Raw genomic sequence first — 22,524 nt, 5'->3', positions numbered from 1 at the left:
TTTCAAGGATAGGAAAAAATGTCAGCCTCAGTGGTTCTGAGAGGTTACGGAAACCTTTTGTGACAGGGCTGAACAAAGCTTCCAATGTCTAACCGCAGGGCACTTGCTTTCAAGCCCCGGAAGTAGCAACTATTCTCCACAGGAAGTCTCGAGGAACAGACATTTTGTTCAGGTAACACCAGAAAGTCAGTGCTGTGAAACACGGAACACTTAATTTCGGTGCAGAGAGGTGAAGGTGTTTTATCCACTGCAAGGACGCGTTCTTCGCATCAGTGAAAGGTAAATGTTTCCTTTTGGCACCCACAGCACTCATTTCTGGTAGCGTATACACCGTGCGGAGATGGCACAGAGGTCACACAATCTGCGATCTTCTACAGCTCCAGATGCTCGCGCTGCTGGGTCACATTTGCCGCTTTGGGCGCCATGGCGCTATCTTACTGTAATGGTCCCCAGATCGATAGGGGCTCCGCGCTTCATTGTTTAATTGGCTGTGCACCGCACCAGTGCAGATAGTTTTTGCCCAAATTCTGTCTTATATTACAGGTTTTATCGGCAGCTGGTATTGATGTAGCGATCTCCCCATGATGACTACATACATGACTGTGGTTTCCCATGTTAAAATGATCTACTTAGCGGCTCTAACGTGGCAAAAGCTGTCTAGTCTCAGGAATAAGCACTATTTATATTTTGCTGTCCCTGGGGTTTCTGCTCTTGCCTTCAGAGTGACCATGGATTGTCCAGCAGCTGTGTGTTCGAAGGGGCCAATGCAGCCACACCAAGTGATTGAAATAATAGTATCAGATGTAGGAAATAATAACCAGCCACTGGGATTTAATCTTGTAAAAGGTATTTCTGAAACATCTTACCTATATTGTAGTTATGAGTGGTGTTTTTCAGAGACATGATTTTCTTAGCATATCTTTGATGTTGGAGCTGAGTCTGTGATATTGGCTTCATGAAATTAATAGTGAATTCTCTTATTATAGATGATTATGACTAAGGAATTAATTTGCCTAATAAATTTGTCTTTAGGATTTTAAATTAGGTATTTAAGTTCTAAAATAGTTACAGATTCTTCTGACCAGCTGTTTAAACCTGGGAGAATGTCTATGGTTTTTGAGGAGTCAGTATACACAGCTAAGTTATCATCTTAATATTTTTTCTTTTTTTAATTTTTATTTTTTTATTGTGAAAATATTGAGGGGTTACAATTACATGGGCAAGATAATGAGTACATTTCTTATCAAGCATTGTAGCCTCCTCCTTTGTTTCCCCTTCCCATCCCTTCCCATCCTCCCCCACCAATCCTCCCCGCTAAACCACCCCCCCACCAAAGTTGTAAAGTTCGTTTTCGACCTAACGATTTGTACATCTCATTGTTGCAATGGGTCCACCTGTATCCCTATTTAAACGATTTGTTTTTCCCCTTCCCCTCCACAAATTATACCAACATCAAATACAGTGAAAGCAGGGGTTATACTGTGGGGGAGGGACATACAAAGCAACAAAGAAATAATCTTATAAATGTGTTAGAAACAATCGCATGAAAGAAAATAAACATTTGAATATATATCTTAGGGTTCATTTCCCTAACATCACCTTATCTAACTTTTTCTGCTTGACTCAGACATATACTAGATATTGCAAATAAGGGAAACCATGGGACCTATGTTTCTTTGGGCCTGGCTTACTTCACTTAATATAAATTTTTCCAAGCCTTTCCATTTCCTAACAAATGGGGCAATGTCATTCTTTCTGATGGAGGCATAGAATTCCATTGTGTATATATACCACATTTTCTTGATCCATTCATCTACTGAGGGGCATCTAGGTTGGTTCCATATCTTAGCTATAGTAAATAGTGCTGCAATAAACATAGTCGTGCTGGTAGCTTTAGTGTGGTCTTGTTTGTAAATATTTGGGTAAATGCCCAAAAGTGGGATTGCTGGGTCATAGGGGAGCTCTATGTGGAGTCTTTTGGGGAACCTCCATACTACTTTCCAAAGTAGTTGAACAAGTTTACACTCCCACCAACAATGCAGTAAGGTTCCCTTCTGTCCACATCCCCTCCAGCATCTGTTTTTAGAGTTTTTAGAGTTCTTGATTTTAGCCATTCTAACTGGTGTGAGGTGGTATCTCAACGTCGTTTTGATTTGCATTTCTTTTATGGCTAGGGAGGTTGATCATTTCTTCATGTGTCTATTGGCCAGCCTTCTTTCCTCTTCAGAGAAGTTTCTCTTTAAGTCTTTAGCCCACTTATTTATTGGGCAGTTATTTCTTTAAAGATTTGTTGTTGGGGGATTTAATTTTTTGAGTTCCAGGTATATTTTAGATATGAGACCCTTGTCTGTTGTATAGCTAGTGAAGATCTTCTCCCATTCCGTGGGCTTTCTATTGATCTTGCTAGCTATGTCCTTTGCCATGCAGAAACTCTGCAACTTCATGCAATCCCATTTGTCCAACCTTTCTTTGATTTGTTGTGTTTCTGGGTCTCTATTAAGAAAATTTCGGCCTGTGCCAAGGAGACCTAGGGTTTCTCCTAATCCATCCTGTAATGGTTTCAGAGTGTTTGCTTTGACTCTGAGGTCTTTGATCCATTTGGAGTTGATTCTGGTGCAGGGTGATATATAAGGATCTAGCTTTAGTTTTCTACAAGTAGTTAACCAATTTTTGCCAGCACCATTTACTGAAGAGGCTATCTTTCTTCCATTCTATTTTTTTTAGCTCCCTTATCAAAGATGACTTTAGGTCTGTAGGTTCATTTCTGGGTTTTCAATTCTATTCCATTGGTCCTGAGGTCTGTTCTTGTGCCAGTACCAAGCTGTTTTGATTACTATGGATTTATAGTAGAGTTTGAAATTTGGTATTGATATTCCTCCAGCACTGTTCTTTCTGTTGAGGATCGTTTTTGCTATTCGGGGTCTTTTATTGTTCCATATGAATTTTTGGATTGCCTCTTCTATTTCCTTGAAAAATGAGGTTGGAATTTTGATAGGTATCGCATAGAATTTGTAGAAAGCCTTGGGAAGTATTGCCATTTTCATGATGTTGATCTTTCCAATCCAGATGCATGGGAGTTTTTGCCACTTAGAAAGTTTTGATTTCCTTTTTCAAGTTTTTAAAGTTTTCATCATAGAGGTCCTTCACTTCTTTGGTTAAGTTAATTCTTAGGTATTTTATTTTTTGTGAGGGTATTACGAATGGAGTTGCTTTCCTAATTTCAGCCATACTTTTCTCATTGTTGGCATACAGAAAAGCCATTGATTTTTGAGGGTTAATTTTATACCCTGCTACTTTGCCAAAGTTTTGAATCAGCTTGAGTAATTTGGGAGTGCAGTCTATGGGATTCTTTAAATACATGATCATGTCATCTGCAAAGAGGGAGAGTTTTAATTCTTCTTTCCCTATTTGGATCCCCTTTATGTTTGCATCATGTCTTATTGCTGTAGCTAGGCATTCTAATACTGGATTGAAGAGAAGTGGAGAGAGTGGACATCCTTGTCTTGTTCCTGAGTTAAGAGGAAATGGCTTTAGTTTTTCACTATTAAGTATAATTCCGGCTGTAGGTTTGTCATATACAGCCTTTATGGTATTGAGGAATGTTCCATGGATTCCTAATTTTTCCAAGACCTTCATCATAAAGGGGTGTTGGATATTGTCAAATGCTTTTTCTGCATCTATTGAGATAACCATGTGGTTCTTATCCTTGCTCCTGTTGATGTGATGAATTATATTAATTGATTTGCGTATATTGAACCAGCTTTGCATCCCTGAAATGTATCCTGTTTGATCGTGGTGTGTGAGTTTTTAGATGGATTGTTGAAGTCGATTGGCCAAAATTTTGTTGAGAAGTTTTGCATCAATGTTCATCAAAGAAATGGGTCTATAGTTCTCTTTTTTTTTTTTTTGTTGCTGTTGTTGTTATTTTTTTTTATTGTAAAGATACTATACAGAGGGTTACAGTTACATGAGTGAGGTAATGAGTACACTTCCTCTTGAACATTGTTACCCCCTCCATTGTTTTCCCCCTACCATCCCCTCCCTCCCTCCCTTCCCCGAGGTTCTTTTTTTTTTTTTGATTGTGATTAAGTGATTACATAATTTCAAAGTCACAAGTTCATTCTAACTTTCCTGGAGCAAATTGTCTATCACAGTCTGTAATATATAACAGTGTTCACATGTTATATACCATATTTGTGATCAGCAGCATGGGGATATTTAGTAGTGGTTCAACCAGATGAGCGGGAGTTCTTTGTTTCTTAAGTCCTGTTAGTTTTGTCGTATCACCTAACATTTTGGATTTAGCATCCACTTATCAGGGAGACCATGTACCGTTTGTCTCTTCGTTCTTGGCTTACCTCGCTCAACATGATTCCTTCTAGCTCCATCCATTTCCCTGCAAATGCCATTATTTTGTCATTTCTAATGGCTGCATAATATTCCATTGTGTATAGATACCACAATTTTTGGATCCATTCATCTGTGGTGGGGCATCTAGGTTGTTTCCATATCCTAGCTATTGCGAACAGTGCTGCAATAAACATGGAGGTGCACGTGTCCTTGTATATTGGTTCCTGTTGTTCAGGGTAGATGCCTAGAAGTGGTATGACTGGGTCGTAAGGGAGGTCAATCTTTAGCTTTCTAAGGATCCTCCAGACTGCTTTCCAAAGTGGTTGGATAAGTGTACATTCCCACCAGCAGTGTAATAGGGTTCCTCTTTCTCCACATCCCCTCCAGCATTTGTCGTTGGCTGATTTGTGGATGTGGGACATTCTGACTGGGGTAAGGTGGTATCTCAGGGTTGTCTTTATTTGCATTTCCTTCACCACCAGGGATGATGAACATTTCCTCATGTGTTTCTTTGCCATTTTTATTTCTTCATTTGAGAAGTCCCTCTTTAGTTCCCTTGCCCATTTAGTAATTGGTTTGTTAGGTTTGGGAGGGATTAGTTTCTTGAGTTCCCTGTATATACAGGATGTTAACCCCTTGTCTGATATATTGCTGGTAAATATTTTTTCCCAATTAGTTGGTTGTCTTTCTAGCTTAGTTGCGATAGATTTAGCTGTGCAGAAGCTTTTTATTTTAAGGTAGTCCCATTTGTCGAGTCTCTCTCCAACTTGTTGTGACCCTGGGACTCTGTTCAGGAAGTTCCTTCCTGTGCCTATTAGTTCAAGTGTCTCTCCTACTCTGTCCTGCAGTAGTTTCAGAGATTCAGGTTTAATGTTAAGGTCTTTAATCCATTTTGAGTTGATGTTGGTGCATGGTGATAGGCTGGGGTCCACTTTTAGTTTTCTGCATGTGGCTGCCCAGTTTTCCCAGCACCAGTGGTTGAAGAGGCTGTGTTTCTTCCATTGTATGTCTTTGGCTCCTTTGTCGAATATCAGCTGGCTGTAGGCCTGTGGATTTATTTCTGGATCTTCTATTCTGTTCCATTGGTCTTCGGGTCTATTTTTGTGCCAGTACCATGCTGTCTTTGTTATTATAGCTCTGTAGTAGAGTTTGAAGTTCGGCATGGATAGCCCTCCCATATTGTCTTTATCCCCTAGAATTGTTTTGGTATAGTTCTCTTTTAAAGGGTAATTTTTATGAACCTTTTCAAGACAGTCTGCTCTTGATCCAAAGAATTTTTTGTGTTTTTTTAAATTTTTAATGACTATTATTCTGACCATTATTACTTATTCGGTTTACTTTGAGTTTATTACTTTTCTAATTACAAGATTTTCCTTCTTTCCTAATATAGGAAATTAATGCCAAAAATTTTCCTGTAAACACTATTCTAGCTGCATCACACACAAATGTTACACATTATGGTGTGTGTGTGTGGTGTGTGTGTGTGTGTGTGTGTGTGTGTGTGTGTCTGTGTGTGTGCGTTTGTGTGTGCTGGTCCTAGGGCTTGAACTTCTGGGCCTGGTCACTGTCTCTGAGCTTTTCTGCTCAAGTCTAGTGCTCTACCCCTTGAGCCATATCTTCACTTCTGGCCTTTTGGTGGTTAATTGGAGATAAGAGTCTCACAAACGTCTCTGCTCAGGCTGACTTCAAACGTTCGTCCTCAAATCTCAGCATCCTGAGTAGATATGATTACAGGCATGAGACACGAAAGCAAAAACCTACTGTTTTGCTTTGGCCTACATGCCCGAGCTTGACAACGCATGACATAAGAATTTAAAAATGCATACTTAGCTTTCAGTTGTGGGGCTTGAACTCAGGACTTGGGCACTTTCCCTGAGCTTCTTCACTCAAGTCTAGCACTCTACCACTTTGAGCCACAGTGCTACTTCCAGCTTTCTGGTGCTTAATTAGAGAATTGAATCTCATAGACTTCCTGTCCAGGCTGGCTTTGAACTGTGATCCTCAGATCTCAGCCTCTTGAGTAGCTAGCCACAAGTACCCAGCTTGTGCCACTTTTTATGACACCTCTGCAATGATTTCTACAATCTTTCCAATCATTTTTCTCACATACAGAAGGGATCATTTTTTCCTCTGAATCTTTTCATGTAATTTTTTTCTTAGTAAATCTCATAGGCCAGGCCATGAGATTCTCCTGCCTTACCTGTCAAGTGCTAGAAATATGTGTATGTCTCACCAGGTCCTGTTGTCTCTGGCTGTTTTCAATATTGTTTTGTTGTCTATAGTTTGGGGCATGAATTTCTTTTGGTTTACTCATGTTTGGATTTTCTCAGCCTTAAACAGATATGTTTATAAAATTTAAAGTTTTTCTTCTGTTAATTCTTCAGAAAAATTTACCATCAGTAGACTAGCCTTTCTTTCTATGGTTGTGAAAATTCAAATATTCAACCATTTTTATCGGCTCACAAATATCTAAAACTATGTTATATTTCATTTTTTTCAGAATGGATAATATGTACTGGTTAATCTTAAACTCACTTGTTCTGTCCTTAGTCATCTTCCTTCCACTATTATATCCATTGATGATGTTTTCATAATATTTCAGTTTTAAAATTTCTATTTGGGTCTTCTTTATAGCTTCTATAGCTTTGCTCAGTGTTATTGTTGGACCACCAATTACTTAATGATTTAACACATGTGTTGGACAACTTTCCCTTTGTGTAACAAGTACTTGAGATATCAACTTAGAAAAGAAAAGGCTTTTTCAGCTTATAGTGTCAGAAATTTCAGGCTATGATCAATTGACCCTTCGGCTTTGGCCTGGGATAAGATACCATTCTCATAGTGGAAGCACAAGGTAGAACAAAGCACATATTTCACCTAACCAGGAACAAGAGATAAGAATGTTGGACACCAGTGGCCCATGCCTGCAATCCTAGCTACTCAGGAGGCTGAGATTTGAGGATCATGGTTCAAAGCCAGCCCAGGAAAGAAAATCCATGAAACTCTAATTTCCAGTTAACCACCAAAAAGCTGTAAGTGGAGGTATGGCTAAAATGTTAGAGCACCAGACTTGAGAGAAAAGGTTTAGGGACAGTGCCCATGTCATGAGTTCAAGCCCCAGCACAAAAAAAATTCATAGGTCTTTCCAACTTCAAGGGGAGGATTTTATGGAAAAGCATGAATAATAGAGGGGCAGGTTGGTCCTAGAGGTCAAATATAAGTCTGTCCACTGCACTGAAATTTGGTTATTGTTGCACTTGTTGTAAGAATGTTCAAGATTGCTTATTTGAATATATAATAGCTGTATTTGTCAGCGAATTCAAACATTTGTGTCATCTCTGTTTTTATGTCTATTTCCCCTGATGCACAGAAATCTGCAAGGCTTTTATATGCCTTTGTAGTTTTAGATTTATTTTGTCCTTTGGAAAGTTATGTTACAAAACTCAGAGTCTTTTCTGAACATTTTTGAGAACATCAACATTTTGATAAAGTAAGTAATCAACCTAGTTAATTTCTGATCCAATATTCCACCTTAACTTATGTTGCTTACGGTTCCAATATCAGTTAAACTTCCATATACTTTGTAATGTCATTCACATCTGTAGTATAAATATACCATTCAGTGACCAGTTTGGAAAGAAGGCAATGGTCTGTTATCTCTTCAGTTTTCAAAATATTTGATATACTAATAAAGATTCGACGATCCCTATGTACACAACTTAAGACTGAGCCTTAGACTACTAAACTTCATTAAAACCACACACACACACACACATACACACACACACACACACACACACACACACACACACACACACACACACGGTGTTTATCCAAACCTTACCCTCTCTCCAACTTTCCAGGTATATCTTTCTCTGTTGAGTCTCCCTTTTATGGTCCCCCAATCAGAAACTTGATATTCTATCTCAGACCATCATTCACTTTCCTAATTAAGCCCCTGTCCTCATCTCAGAGAAGGGTACAGAGAGAAAAAGTTACCACATATTTACTCCTCCCTCTTGGAACTACAGATCCATCAAGTAGATAGGATAAGTCTCTTCTCTCTGAGATTTGGTTCTTTAGGCCTGCTATTTCTTTCACAGGACACACTGTGGTGGTAGGTGATGCACCAAGAAGCATCCTATATCCCCTCTGAGCATGCAGAATCACCTTCATGACCTTCCAACACAGCAGTAGAGGGCTTCTCATGGAGCTCTGTAAGCCACTATGGTCACTTCTGCACTTGAGGTTATGTTGAGCTTGTGCTAGGCAATATTAAAGGAAAACAATACAAAAATGAAATAAAAGTAAACTCGCTGCTAACTCAATGATAATTCTACTTCTGTTGTGATTTTCTTCTCTGTCTGGCTATTTACCTTCCAGAAAACTTAAATAGCTTCCATGAACCCTCTCCTGGTTTGATAGTATATTGAGAGGGCCAGACAGAGTGAAACATGCTCAGAAGCAGATCTGATGCAGCGCTCTCTCTCTTTCTCTGTGTGTCTCTGTATGTATGTGTGTGTTCTCTCTCTCATTCTCTCTCCCTCCTTCCCTCTCTCTCTCCCTCCCCCCTCTCTCTGTCTCTCTCACCAGTATTAAGTTTGAACTCAGGGCCTGGGGCTTGCTTAGCTTACCTTGTTCAGCTGACGTTCTACCACTTAAGAACTCCTTCAGCCCTATTCTTTTTTTTCATGTTAGAATCTCATTTTTTATTGTCAAGGTGATGTACAGAGGGGTTACAGTTACACAAGTAAGGTATAATAAGTACATTTTTTGTTAAACTTGTTACCCCTTTCCTCATTTTTCTCCTGCTTTCCCTCCTCCCACCCCTACCCCCAAGTTGTACAGATCATTTCCAACATACTGTCTTGTGTATATCAATGTTGCATTGGTTCCCCCTTGTCCTTTGTCTCACCATTCAGTTGTTCCCCTTCCCTTCCCTAATTCAAATAAATGTATATACAATACCAGGGTACCAGAGTCAAATACAGTGACAACAGGGGATATACCATAAGGAGAAGAACATATAAAGGAAACAAAAATCACATAGTACATTAAAAGCAACAACAAAGGAAAACCTCTTGTGTCCATGTCTTGGAGTTCATTTCATTTAGCATTAGCTTATATGGTCATTTGTATGTGACTATTGAGCTATTCTTCTCATCTGCTAAGATAATCCTAGACATATACTAATTATTGCAAATAAGGGAAACCATGGGACCTATGTTTCTTTGCATCTGGCTTACTTCACTTAATATGATTTTTTCCAAGTCTTTCCATTTCCTTACAAATGGGGCACCATTCTTTTGGATGGAACTATATATATATATCATATCATATTTTCTTGATCTATTCATCTACTGAGGGCATCTTGGTTGATTCCATATCTTAGCTATGGTGAATAATGCTGTGATAAACATAGTTGTGCTGGTAGCTTTAATGTGGCCTTGTTTGTGAACATTTGGGTAAATGCCCAGAAGTGGAATTGCTGGGTCATAGGGAAGAGCTATGTGTAGTCTTTTGAGGAACCTCCATACTGCTTTTCAACTAATCTTCGATAAGGGAGCCAAAAAATAGGATGGAAGAAAGACAGCCTCTTCAGGCCTCTTGGTGCTGGCCAAATTGGTTAAACACAGTAGAAAACTAAACTTAGATCCTTATATATCACCCTGCACCAGAATCAACTCCAAATGGATCAAGACCTCAAAGTGAAAGCAGATACTCTGAAAACATTGCAGGAAGGAATAGGAGAAACTCTAGGGTTCCTTGGCACAGGCTGAAATTTTCTTATTTTCTTAATAAAGACTCAGAAACACAACAAATCAAGGAAAAGTTGGACAAATGGGATTGCATGAAACTTCAGAGCTTCACTCCTATTCTTTACTGCTCTATGCTTCTGCTCCAGCCCTTTGTTCAGACCAATTTTATGGAGAACTGAAATAATCAAGAAGCTCAGTAAGATATCACTTCTAGAGTGAGTATCCCATTTACTTACAATAAAACCAACATGAGTGTGTGTGTGTGTGTGTGTGTGTGTGTGTGTGTGTGTGTGTGTGTGTGCATGTGTGTGTACTGGGGCTTCAACTCAGGGCCTCATGCTCTCACTTAGCTTTTAGCTCACAGCCAGAGTTCTCCCACTTGAGGCAAACTTCCACTTCAGACTTTGTTCTGTTAATAGGAGATAATTTCACAGTTGTTGTTTTTTTTTGTTTTTGTTTTTGTTTTTTGTTTTGCCTAGCAGAACTTTCCATCTTGATCCTCAGATTTCAGTCTTCTGGGTAATTAAGATTATAAGCCTGAGCCACCAGTGACCAGCATCAACTCCTGGGGCTTGAATTCAGGGTCTGGGCATTGTCTCTGAGCTTTTTATGCTCAAATCTAGTATTCTACCACTTGAACTGTAGCTCCACTTCTGGTTTTTTGGTAGTTAATTACCCCAGCTGGCCTCAAACTCTTATTTTAACTTCCTGAGTAGCTAGGTTTATAGGCCTGAGCCACCAGCACCCAGCCCAACTCCTTTTAATGGCATATAAATCCCTACATGATTTGATCCTTCTCTCTCTGTCTCTCTCAACTAAATACAATGCACCCACTGACAAGATGATATGTCATCTTCATTCTTAGTACCTGATGAACTAGGTTTCTCTGTTGGAAGTTCCATTTTATTACGCTGTCATTCTGAGATCTCTTTTCCAAGATCTATTGATAGTTGACCATGCATAGGTCTCAGTTCAAATGTCATTGTCTCAGACCCTTTTGGATCTAAAGTAGCTGCACCCTTTCTATCACTTTGTCTTATCACCTTCAGGAGTACTTACTACTTGCTAAAATTAACCTAATGAATGCTTTTGTTCAGTTTATTTTCCTTTTACCACTACAATTGCAGTTCTCTAAAGACAGAGACCTTGGCTTTTTCTTTGTTGTATTCTAAGTGAAGAATAGCATTTTTGGTCTGGTGCAATGGCACATACCTGCTTTCCCAGTGTCACTTGAAACCAGGAGTTCAAAGCTATCATGCTGAGACCAGGTCCCAAAAAGAGACGAAAAAGAAAGAAAGTATAAGAAATACAATAGCATGTTATACACCGTAGATTCAAAAAATATTGGTTGAATATATTTGAGTGAATGAATATGTTTTCAATCTTATTTCAATATGCATGTTTTTAAATGGTAAAAATAGTTTATAATATCTATGTGTAATAGGAATTTATATGGTTTTTATTAAATGTACTTCAACAGGAGACACTTTATTGCATAAGGTGCTTTTTTTGTGAAGTAGAACAATTTGCATTAACCCATTCCTCTGGCATCTGATTTTCTTTATGCTGAAAGTATGGTCTTGGCTTTATTTAGCTTGTCATTTTTTTCCTTCTTTTTCTTTTAGGGTGTTGATGTATTATTCTCATAAAGCCTTTCTTCACTGCCATCATCTTGTTTATTAGATGAAGTTGATTCTTTTAATCCTTTCCCTTCAAGAATATGCACTCCACAATGGCTATTTTGTTTGCTGCTGCCTGGGCAATTTCCAGGACAGAAACTCTATAAGTGTTTGTTATACAAATGCATGCTATTTAATTTCTTCAATTGCCTCATTTGTAAAGCAGGGATGGTAAAAGGACATTAAATATAATGTCCTTTTGAGAGAGTAGATGCTAGAAGGCAAATGACATATCCTGACTAGTTAAGTGCCTGGTGCAGCCACAAGTTTCCACGATGATACTAATTCAAATCTGTCTTCCTGCAAAATTACAAGCTATAAAGTTGAACATTAGCATTACATGTATATAGTTAAAACTATAAATATCAAGTCTAAAAGTGCCAAGTTTCAGTTCCATATGAAGATAATATATCTCCTAAAGGAAATTTTTAGATAGAAAAGAGATAGTGAAACATGTCATTACCAAAGTTTGAGGAATTTTCAAACTTAGACTTGATTATGCAAGCAGAGAGGCAAGAGAGTATCATAAAAATGATGTTTGCATGAGAGTGTATTTTTCACTGAAAATAGAAATATTCAATTGTTTGAACCTTTTTTATTTTCTGAAGGTGCTTTTGGTCTGGCAGGTGAGAATACTCTTATAGATGAAATATTTTTGTCCTTTCCAAACTTATGTGTTGAAGTCCTGCCCATAGTGTAATGGTATTTGGAGATGGAGCCTTTAGAAAGTGCTTGGGTTACATTAAGTGTTGAGGGTACATAATGCTGGGATTAGTGATGTTATCAGAGAAAAAAAGGAGAAGAAGGAGAGGGTGAAAGAAGGAGAAGGAAAGAAAAGAGGGAGACATAAGGCAAGCAGAAGAGAGAGAAGGACAAGGGAAGGCACATGATCTTCGAGGAGAGGCCATCTGCCTTCCAGAAATGGAGTCATCACCAGGATCTCAACCATCTGGCATCCTGATCTCAGGCTTCCAGCCTTTCAGCACTACAACAAACTAGTTTTCCATTGTTGAAATTACTAGTGTGTGATATTTTGTCATGGCAATCAGAGATGACTAAGACAGGTAGTTAGGGTCTTTTGGGGACTGCCCCCCCCCCAGAAGCTGAGGAGGAGATGACAAGTAGTTCTGAAGGACATTTTTATAGCTAATTTAGAATATTTTATTGTAGTTCTTGTGTGTGTGTGCATGCGTGTGTGCACACATATGCACTCACTACTACTGGGACTTGGACTGAGTACTGTCCTTCAGCTTTTTCTCGTCTACCACTTGAGGCCACATCGCCACATCCTGCTTTTTGGAGATTAATTAAAGATAAGAGTCTTATGAACTTTTCCTGGCCAGCTTGGCTTTGAACTGTAATCCTAAGATCTCAGGTGTGAGCCACCAGAACCAGGCTGTTTGTATTTCCTAATCTATGAGATACTAGCTGTTTCAAGGTAGTATGTGTCCTAAAGCTCCTCCCCTCCAGACATTCCTGCAGGCTATGCTACCTTGGGTGGCTCTTTACTGTGTATTCAATAATTACCCATTTCAGTGTGCTGCAGAGAGCTTGCAAAAGTACTGATGTCTCTTTCAGTGAGTCATCCTATTTATTGCCTAATTTAGAAGAACAGTGGAAGTACTTGTAATTATTCAGTGATTTTCTTCCACATTGACAGCTTAGCTAAGATATGACAAGCCCTGAAATGATTTAAAGTGCTTTTAAGGTTTTTTTTTTCTTTTGGTAGCCTGGCAGAATGCATGCCTAGAAAGAGAGGACCTTATTTAAGCATAGGGATACAGGTCGACCCATTGTAACAAGGAGATGTACAAGACACTATGTTGAAAAACGAACTTTACAACTTGTGGAGGAGAGGGAGGGAGGAGTTGGAAAGGGGAGGGAAGGGAAGGTAGGGGAAAAACAAAGGAGGAAGTAACAATGCTTGATAGGAAATATACTCATTATTTAACTCATGTAACTGTAACCTCTCTGTACACTATTTTTACAATAAAAAATGTATATAAAAAAGAGAGAACCTTAACACTACACTTTGCAGAAGCCTCTGCAATCACTTATTTCTCTATCTGCTTCCACTTAAGTTGGCTTGTAATAAGGTGAGCACCTTAAGACTCAGATCTAGACTTTATTCAGCGATCTGCTTCTGAGGCATCTCCAAAGAATGTCTGCCTCCAGATCTCGCTTCCACTCTCTTGCCCCCTTGCCTAAATATTCTGCCTTTATGAATCAATTCTTCTAGGACATTACCAAGAACATATGCTAAACTTATTTGTGATACAGGTCATGGAAGCTGTCAACTTCTTTAAAGCATTCTTTTTGTCTATTTTTATTTTTATTTTATTTTTTTGGTGTGTGACCTGGGCCTGAACTTGGAGCCGGGGCTCTGACCCTGAGCTTCTTCTTTCTCAAGGCTAGTGCTCTACCACTTGAGCCACAGCTCTACCTATGGGTTTTTTTTTGGTAGTTTAGTGTAGATAAGAGTCACAGACTTTCCTGCTCAGGCTGACTTCCAACCATGATCCTCAGATCTCAGCCTCCTGAGTAGCTAGGATTATAGGTGTGAGCCACTAGCACCTGGGTTTTGTCTGTTTTTAAAGTCCATCTTCATATAATTCTTTCCATATCCTAAATATGCTACAGTTTAATTTAAACAAATTTCTTCTTTCAGATTCATGCTTTTTTGTTTTGCATCTACATGACTCCCTTTTGAAAGGCAAATTTTCTTTTTTTTGTGTGTATAGTACTGAGATTTGAACTCAGGGCATTCTTCCACTTAAGCCATACCTCCAGCCCCCTTTTACCTTGATTATTTTCAAGGTAGGAAGTCACTTTATGCCATGTTTTTCCTGGGCTGCAATCCTCGTTCTTTACTTCCTCATGTTGCTAGGGTTAATCGGTATACCACCATAATCACTGGTAAGATGGAGTCTCATAAACTTTTATTGGGTGCCAGTCCTGGTGCTTGAAATCAGGGCCTAGGCTCTGTCCCTGAGCTTTTTTTGCTCAAAGCTAGTGCTCTACCACTTGAGCCACAGATCCACTTCTGCCTTTTTAGTGATTAATTGGAGATAAGAGTTTAATGGACTTTCCTAGCTAGGCTGGCTTTGAACTGTGGTTGTCAAATATCAGCCTCCTGAGTGACTAGATTACAGGCATGGACCACCAGTGCCTGACTTCTTACAACCTTTTATGCTTCAGCTGTCCTCAAACTGTGATCTCCCAATCTTCATCTTCCAAATAGCTGGGATTACAGGCTTGAGCTAGCATATCCAGCAAAAGGCAGGTTTCTTACTAGAGACAACCTTGGGTGTAGGTAAGTGTACATAAATGTATTAATTGAAATATGGTAGGTTTAGGGGAGATCTCAAACAGTGTAATTCCTTAGCAAGGCAAAATCATAGTTCAACAAAATAAATACCCAGTAAACAGGTACTTAGGATGGATGAGGTCAAGAGGAGGAAGGTAGATAAATGAAGAAAAGAAGGAAGGGAGAATATAGTAAAAAAAATTCAATTATAACCTACAAAATTTAAGAAAAGTGAGGGAAAGGATGAGTTGGGAAAGATGGCTGAGAATGATGAAATGGGTGACACTGATCAAAGTAGATTGTATTCATAAACTGCTTTGTTGAATGACAACTCCTTTGTACAACTACTTAAAGGTATTTAAATATTTAAAAAATAATTTGAAGACACTGGCATCTTAGGGTAGGTTAGCATAGTGTATATGGGCTTTGATTCCTTTATAAGTGGGTTCAAGTCTCTATTTCTTCATTGATCGTGTACCTTGAGGCAAGGCTCTTTTAACTTTCTGCACCTCTCTTTCCTGAAGGTGGTATTAATGATAGTTTGGGTGAGGAGAGGTCTCATTTATGTGGGTAATGTAGACACATTGAGGGGGCACACATTGTGGAAACTAGATTCTCTAAGAGATTGATAATAGGGTAGGAGGAGTAGGAGATGGTTATAGTTGAGGGGGCCTTGCTTATGCTGTTTGCACATGGCTATCACACTCTTTGTATTCAGCTGATGTATTTATCAGAAGTGGCAGGTGCTGGAATGGAAGCATGGATGGGATGCGACCAATGTTCTCTTAGCTACCTGACCTGAGCTGCTGCCACTGGATGCTGGGAACAGGCTAGCATCAGAAAATGTCCTTAAATACAAACTTGGTTGAATTCATACTTTTTTTGTGCTAGTACTGGGGCTTGAACTCAGGGCCTGGATGCTGTCTCTGGGCATCTTTTTTCTCAATGCTAGTGCTTTTAGCACTTGGTCCACAGCTCCACTTCTGGCTTTTTTTGTGGTTAGTTAGAGAAAAGAATCTCATGGATTTCCTTGCTCAGCCTGTCTTTGAACCACGATCCTCAGATCTAAGTCTTTTGTGTAGGATTACAGGCATGAGCCACCGGCGCTGGCTTCAATTCATACTTTTTTAGAGGGCTCAGCGTAGTTTCCTACTGCTAGTAGTAATAATAGCAATGATGACAAAACAGCCTACATTCATGTATTGTTTATTACGTCCAAAGTACTAGCCAAAGTATTTTATACATATTACTTTGGTTTAAGCTTACAAATGAAGAAAACTGTTGGGGAACAAATACATAGTGAAAGCGGTAATTTCTGTGATCACTTAAGAGCAAAACTCCAATCTCTCTGTTGATCTTAAACTTTGATGTCACCCTTGCAAATACAGGACATAGTCCAATGTAATAGCTACTGTGTGTGTGTGTGTGTGTGTGTGTGTGTGTGTGTGTGTGTGTGTTCACATGCTAGTGCTTGAACTCACTTGGCTTTTATTGCTCAAGGCTGGCATTCTATCACTTGAGCCACACTTCCACTTCTAGCACTATATTTCAAATCTGGCTGAGTCACTGAATTTAGAAGTTCCAGCCATAGGAAATAAGAGAAAACCTGAGACAAAGGGAAATAGTGCCTAGAGTTTGTTGGTAGTAGGGGATGGCACACATAGTTTCTCAGGCTGGGACCCATGCTGCCCCACAGCCAGTCACTTCCTTAAACACTGTAATTGGTCATCTACTTGGCTATATTATAGTGCCTAGTTGTTTGAAAATTACTAGTCTAGATGTTGCTTTAATGGTTTTCTATAATGTTGTCAATATTTAAAGTTAGCTGTTGTTGTTTTAGTTATTGTTGTAGTATTGGTCAGTTGTGGGGCTTGAACTTGGGGCCTGGACTCTGTCCCTGAGCTGTTTTGCTCAAGGCTAGTACTCTACCACTTTGAATCTCAACTCCATTTCTGTTTTTCTGGTGGTTAATTGGAGATAAGAGTCTCACACACTTGCCTGCCTAGACTGGCGTTGAACTGTGATCCTCAGATCTCAGCCTCCTAAGTAGTTTAGATTATAGGCATGAACCACTGGTGCCCAGCTAGGTAGTTGGTTTAAAGGAAAGAAAATTACCCTTGGTACATACCTTGGCGTGATCCAATCATTTAACAACTTTAAGAGTGAAAACTGAGGTTTCCTCAGAAAGAAAGAAATATGCCTTAAGACAGTAATAGAGAGATCATGCTCTGTGGATTTTGAATTTTCCAGTATCCACAACTGCATGAACCAATTCCTTAAAACTAAGTGTCTTAACTTTCCCTAAAACAATAAAAGCCATATATGACAGACCAATAGCCAATATTATAATTAATGGGGAAAATCTACAACCAATTCTCCTAAAATCAGGAACAAGGCAAGGATGCCCACTGTCTCCACTCCTCTTCAATATAGTCCTGGAACCCTTAGCCAGGGCAATAAAGCAAGAAAAAGACATTAAAGGGAACTGCATAGGGAAGGAAGAAGTTAAACTATCCCTTTTTGCAGATGACATGATACTATACCTTCACGATTCCAAAAACTCCATCCCCAAACTCTTTGAACTTATAAGCCACTTTGGCAAAGTAGCAGGATACAAAATCAACCCACAAAAAATCAGTTGCCTTCCTGTACACTGACAATGTACAAGCAGAGAGGGAAATAAAGGGAACAACCCCATTCACAATACCCTCCCCCCAATAAAATATTTAGGAATTGACCTAACCAAAGATGTAAAAGAACTATTTAATGAAAACTATAAAAACTTAAAGAAAGAAATTACAGAGGACACCAGGAAATGGAAAGACCTCCCATGCTCTTGGATAGGCAGACTTAATATAGTGAAAATGGCCATACTGCCAAAATTAATATACAAATTCAATGCATTTCCTATCAAAATCCCAATGACGTACATCACTGAAATACAGAAACCAGTCGAAAAATTCATATGGAACAACAAAAGACCTAGAATAGCCGAAACAATTCTAGGCAAAAAAGACAACATGAGAGAGATCTCAAAGCCGTACTTCAAACTCTACTATAGAGTCGTAATAACAAAGACAGCCTGTACTGGCACAAAAACAGACCCGAAGACCAATGAAATACAATAGAAGATCCAGAAATAAAATCACACGCCTGAGACTGACCATGGGGAAACTGGGGAAGCATGTCGACCCCGGCTTGGAGAAGGCTCATGTGAGATTTCAAGAGATTGCAAGAGGACCCACCCGTGGAGGTCAGTGGTGCACCATTTGAAAACAACATCATGCAGTGGAATACAGTTATATTTGGGCCAGAAGGACACCCTTTGAAGATGGTATTTTTAAACTAGCAATAGAATTTTCTGAAGAGTATCCAAATAAACCACCACCTGTTAGGTTTTTATCCAAAATGTTTCATCCAAATTTGTACACTAATGGTAACATATGTTTAGATATCCTTCAGAATCGATGGAGTCCAACATATGATGTATCTTCTATTTTAACACCAATTCAGTCTTTGCTGGATGAACCGAATCCAAACAGTCCAGCCAATAGCCAGGCAGCACAGCTTTATCAGGAAAACAAACAAGAATATGAGAAAAGAGTTTCGGCCATTGTTGAACAGAGCTGGAATGATTCATAATAGACAACTGGTCGGTTCATGTTTTTCATCATTGTTGTGTATAATTTACCTCCCAGTAGAAAGGCTAACAAATTTTGAGTGCCACAGGTTTTAAGGATTCTGCAAAAAAAGAAAAAAGTCCTTCAGTTTAGAACCTACGAAAAGCTTGTGTATCTTGATTAATGTATTTTTTATTGCATGGTGTGAACTAAGTTATTGCTGCCTAAATTTGTAATATATCCTGTTTGTATTTTTTTCCAAGTGTATAATGTTGGTGTGGAGTTTTCATGACAGAATATACACATTTTGTAAATCTGTACTTTTTTCAAATATTGAATGCCTTATTTTTGAATTCTTTAGATTTTAAATTGGAGAAAAGCACTTAAAGTTTTTTATATATGAATATTACATGTAAGCCTGTTAAAATACATAACTTCAGTGTGAAAAAAAAACCTACATGCCTACAGTCAGCTGATATTTGACAAAGGAGCCAAAGACATACAGTAGAAGAAACACAGCCTCTTCAACTACTGGTGCTGGGAAAACTGGGCGGCCACATGTAGAAAACTAAAAGTGGATCCCAGCCTATTACCATGCACCAACATCAACTCAAAATGGATTAAAGACCTTAACATCAAAACTGAATCTCTGAAACTACTGCAGGACAGAGTAGGAGAGACACGACTTATAGGCACAGGCAGGAACTTCCTGAACAGAGTCCCAGGGTCACAACCAATTGGAGAGAGACTCAACAAATGGGACTACCTTAAAATAAAAAGTTTCTACACAGCTAAAGTCATAGAAACCAAGCTAGAAAGACAACCAACTAACTGGGAAAAAATATTTACCAGCAATATCAGAAAAGGGGTCAATATCCAGTATATACAGGGAACTCAAGAAACTAATCCCTCCCAAACCTAACAAACCAATTACTAAATGGGCAAGGGAACTAAAGAGAGACTTCTCAGAAGCAGAGATAAATATGGCAAAGAAACACATGAGGAAATGTTCACCATCCCTGGTTGTGAAGGAAATGCAAATAAAGACAACCTTGAGATACCACCTTACCCCAGTCAGAATGGCCCACATCCTCAAGTCAGCCAATGACAAATGCTGGAGGGGATGTGGAGAAAGAGGAACCCTATTACACTGCTGGTGGGAATGTACACTTACACAACCACTTTGGAGAGCAGTCTGGAGGGTCCTCAGAAAGCTAAATATTGACCTCCCCTATAACCTAGCCATACCACTTCTAGGCATCTATCCTGAACAATAGGAACCAGTATATGAGGACACATGCACCTCCATGTTTATTGCAGCACTGTTCACAATAGCCAGGATATGGAAACAACCCAGATGTCCTACCACAGATGAATGGATCCAAAAATTGTGGTATCTATACACAATGGAATATTATACAGCCATTAGAAAGGACAAAATAATGGCATTTGCAGGGAAATGGATGGAACTAGAAGAAATCATGTTGAGTGAGGTAAGCCAAGAGCAAAGAGACAAACGGCACATGGTCTCCCTGATCCAAAACGTAAGGTGATATGACAAAGTTAACAAGACTTAAGAAACAAAGGACTTCTACTCATCTGGTTGAATCACCACTAAAAAACCCCATGCTGCTGATCACATATATGATATATATGTGCACACCGGAGGGAAACCAGGAGGAAGACACAGAACTAGAGGGAATCAGGGAAAAACGTACAACAGTGGGACCCGTCAGCTGCACTGGACATTGATCAAAATGAACTAAGCAACTCAATGGCAGTGATGGGAGGGAGGGAATGAGTGGAAAAGAGGGAACAGCTGATGCTATGCAAAACAAAAGAAATATACATATCACCCAGTGTGGAAGAAATAACTGTATTGTCAAAGCTCATAGAACTCATAAATGTTATAGACCACAATAGACATTTTGCCCCATGAAAGTTAGAATGTGTTTGTGACTTTAACTAAGCATTACTATCCTACAATACTGTGAAATTTGGGAAATTTATGTAATCACTTAATCACAATAAAGAATTTGAAAACAAACAAACTAAGTGTCTTCTGCTGGTTGCCAGTGGCTCATGCCTATAATCCTAGCTACTCAGGAGGCTGAGATCTGAGGATTGAGGTTCAAAGCTAGCCTGAGCAGGAAAGTCCCCAAGACTCTTTTTTTTTTTTTTTTTTTTGTCGGTCGTGGGGCTTGAACTCTGGGCCTGGGCGCTGTCCCTCAGCTCTCCAGCTCAAGGCGAGCGCTCTACCACTTGAGCTACAGCGCCACTTCTGGTTTTCTGGTGGTTTATTGGAGATAGGAGTCTCACGGTCTTTCCTGCCCGGGCTGGCTTTGAACCGCGATCCTCAGATCTCAGCCTCCTGAATAGCTAGGATTACAGGCGTGAGCCACCAGCGCCTGGCCCCAAGACTCTTATCTCCAGTTAACCAGCAAAAACCTGGAAAAGTAACTGTGATTCAAGTGGTAGAGCAACAGCCTTAAGGAGGAAACAAAAACAAAAACATGGGACCCTGAGTCCAAGCCCTGGTACTGGCATAAAAATAAGAAATGATAAAAGTTTTTGTTAAATGTGAGTTTTGTAGTGTGGAAAAGAAAACTTCCAGAAGAAAATCTAAGTCTCTAAGAGTCTGGGTAAGTGACCAGCCCATAAAATTGAATTGTGCAAGCCTCCTGAAACTCAGAAACTTTCCTTTTTCTTTTTTTTATTTTATTTTATTTTATTTTATTTTTATTGTAAAGCTACTATACAGAGGGTTACAGTTACATGAGTGAGGTTATGAGTACACTTCCTCTTGAACATTGTTACCCCCTCCATTGTTTTCCCCCTACCATCCCCTCCCTCCCTCCCTTCCCCGAGGTTCTTTTTTTTTTTTTTTGATTGTGATTAAATGATTACATAATTTCAAAGTCACAAGTTCATTCTAACTTCCCTGGAGCAAATTGTCTACCACAGTCTGTAATATATAACAGTGTTCACATGTTATATACCATATTTGTGATCAGCAGCATGAGGATATTTAGTAGTGGTTCAACCAGATGAGCGGGAGTTCTTTGTTTCTTAAGTCCTGTTAGTTTTGTCGTATCACCTAACCTTTTGGATTTAGCATCCACTTATCAGGGAGACCATGTACCGTTTGTCTCTTCGTTCTTGGCTTACCTCGCTCAACATGATTCCTTCTAGCTCCATCCATTTCCCTGCAAATGCCATTATTTTGTCATTTCTAATGGCTGCATAATATTCCATTGTGTATAGATACCACAATTTTTGGATCCATTCATCTGTGGTGGGGCACCTAGGTTGTTTCCATATCCTAGCTATTGCGAACAGTGCTGCAATAAACATGGAGGTGCACGTGTCCTTGTATATTGGTTCCTGTTGTTCAGGGTAGATGCCTAGAAGTGGTATGACTGGGTCGTAAGGGAGGTCAATCTTTAGCTTTCTAAGGACCCTCCAGACTGCTTTCCAAAGTGGTTGGATAAGTGTACATTCCCACCAGCAGTGTAATAGGGTTCCTCTTTCTCCACATCCCCTCCAGCATTTGTCGTTGGCTGATTTGTGGATGTGGGACATTCTGACTGGGGTAAGGTGGTATCTCAGGGTTGTCTTTATTTGCATTTCCTTCACCACCAGGGATGATGAACATTTCCTCATGTGTTTCTTTGCCATTTTTATTTCTTCATTTGAGAAGTCCCTCTTTAGTTCCCTTGCCCATTTAGTAATTGGTTTGTTAGGTTTGGGAGGGATTAGTTTCTTGAGTTCCCTGTATATATAGGATGTTAACCCCTTGTCTGATATAT

At 39.3% G+C, this 22,524-nt stretch overlaps 1 long non-coding RNA gene and 1 pseudogene across 1 annotated transcript in view; both read left to right on the top strand.

The window, feature by feature from the left end:
* Positions 1–204: 204 nt before the first annotated feature.
* LOC122121042 overlaps positions 205–22,524 on the top strand; it is a 29,036-nt gene continuing 6,716 nt past the window's right edge. Inside the window, exon 1 of the long non-coding RNA XR_006149862.1 lies at positions 205–279. This is a non-coding gene — a long non-coding RNA (uncharacterized LOC122121042). The remainder of the gene's footprint in view (positions 280–22,524) is intronic.
* LOC122121040 lies at positions 18,280–18,737 on the top strand (annotated as a pseudogene).

Source organism: Dipodomys spectabilis, unplaced genomic scaffold (genome assembly GCF_019054845.1).
Source record: "Dipodomys spectabilis isolate Male_0828 unplaced genomic scaffold, ASM1905484v1 ptg000180l, whole genome shotgun sequence".
NCBI classification, from domain to species: Eukaryota; Metazoa; Chordata; class Mammalia; order Rodentia; family Heteromyidae; genus Dipodomys; species Dipodomys spectabilis.
The sequence above is the reverse complement of the archived record's forward strand: the minus strand, read 5'-3'. Positions and strand labels throughout refer to the sequence as shown.